The sequence below is a fragment of the Galeopterus variegatus genome, unplaced genomic scaffold, assembly GCF_000696425.1.
Source record: "Galeopterus variegatus unplaced genomic scaffold, G_variegatus-3.0.2 Scaffold4040, whole genome shotgun sequence".
NCBI classification, from domain to species: domain Eukaryota; kingdom Metazoa; phylum Chordata; class Mammalia; order Dermoptera; family Cynocephalidae; genus Galeopterus; species Galeopterus variegatus.
In genome coordinates this window covers 29,655-30,390 of record NW_007730151.1, presented here as the reverse complement: position 1 = coordinate 30,390, position 736 = coordinate 29,655, and positions in this window count along the sequence as shown.

The following is a 736-nucleotide window of genomic DNA, read 5'->3' as shown; positions in this document are numbered from 1 at the left end:
TGAGTATGAGAGTGGTTTGAGCTGAATGACAGTACCTAAAAAGAGAAAACAGAGAAAAATAATTATCTGAGTATTTATCATTTATATTTTAGCAAGGGAGGAGACAAAGGAGAGAAAGAGCCCATGCACACTAATCCTTAGGTACTAGAAGGAAACTTAAAGGAGGTTGTGAAATTATTTAATTCTTTAAATTTAACATTTATACTCTTCTTTTTAAAATGACTTAGCTGACTCATGATGGGCAGGAGCAGAATTAAGGAGGAGATCTCAAACCTTCAATGCTCATAATTCTGTGTGTGCACATGTAAATTAATCAAAGAAAAGACAATTTGATTAAATGTAATTAAAGTATCAAAGGAATTTGGGTCTTAAGTAAAATATTTTGTGTTAGATTCAGTTGGACCATTAAAAGAAATTCATAGATAGATAGATAGATAAATAGATAGATAGATAATTGATTGCTGTTTCTTTTACAACATGTATAGACACAGCCTCCACCGGTGGTAGGAGTCATGGAGACATTTATGCAAATCATTCGAAAATTTGTAAGGCACCTGTTATTTTTTGTTATTGGGGTTATGCTTGTTAAGCATATAAAAGAATTCCCAAACTTGAATGAATAGACATATATATTTTATTTGTTATGTCTCTTCATGCCCTGGGTATTTATACCATGAAGACTTCCTCTTCCTTATGATTAATTTGTATATATTATTCTTCTTAAGCTGTCCTATGT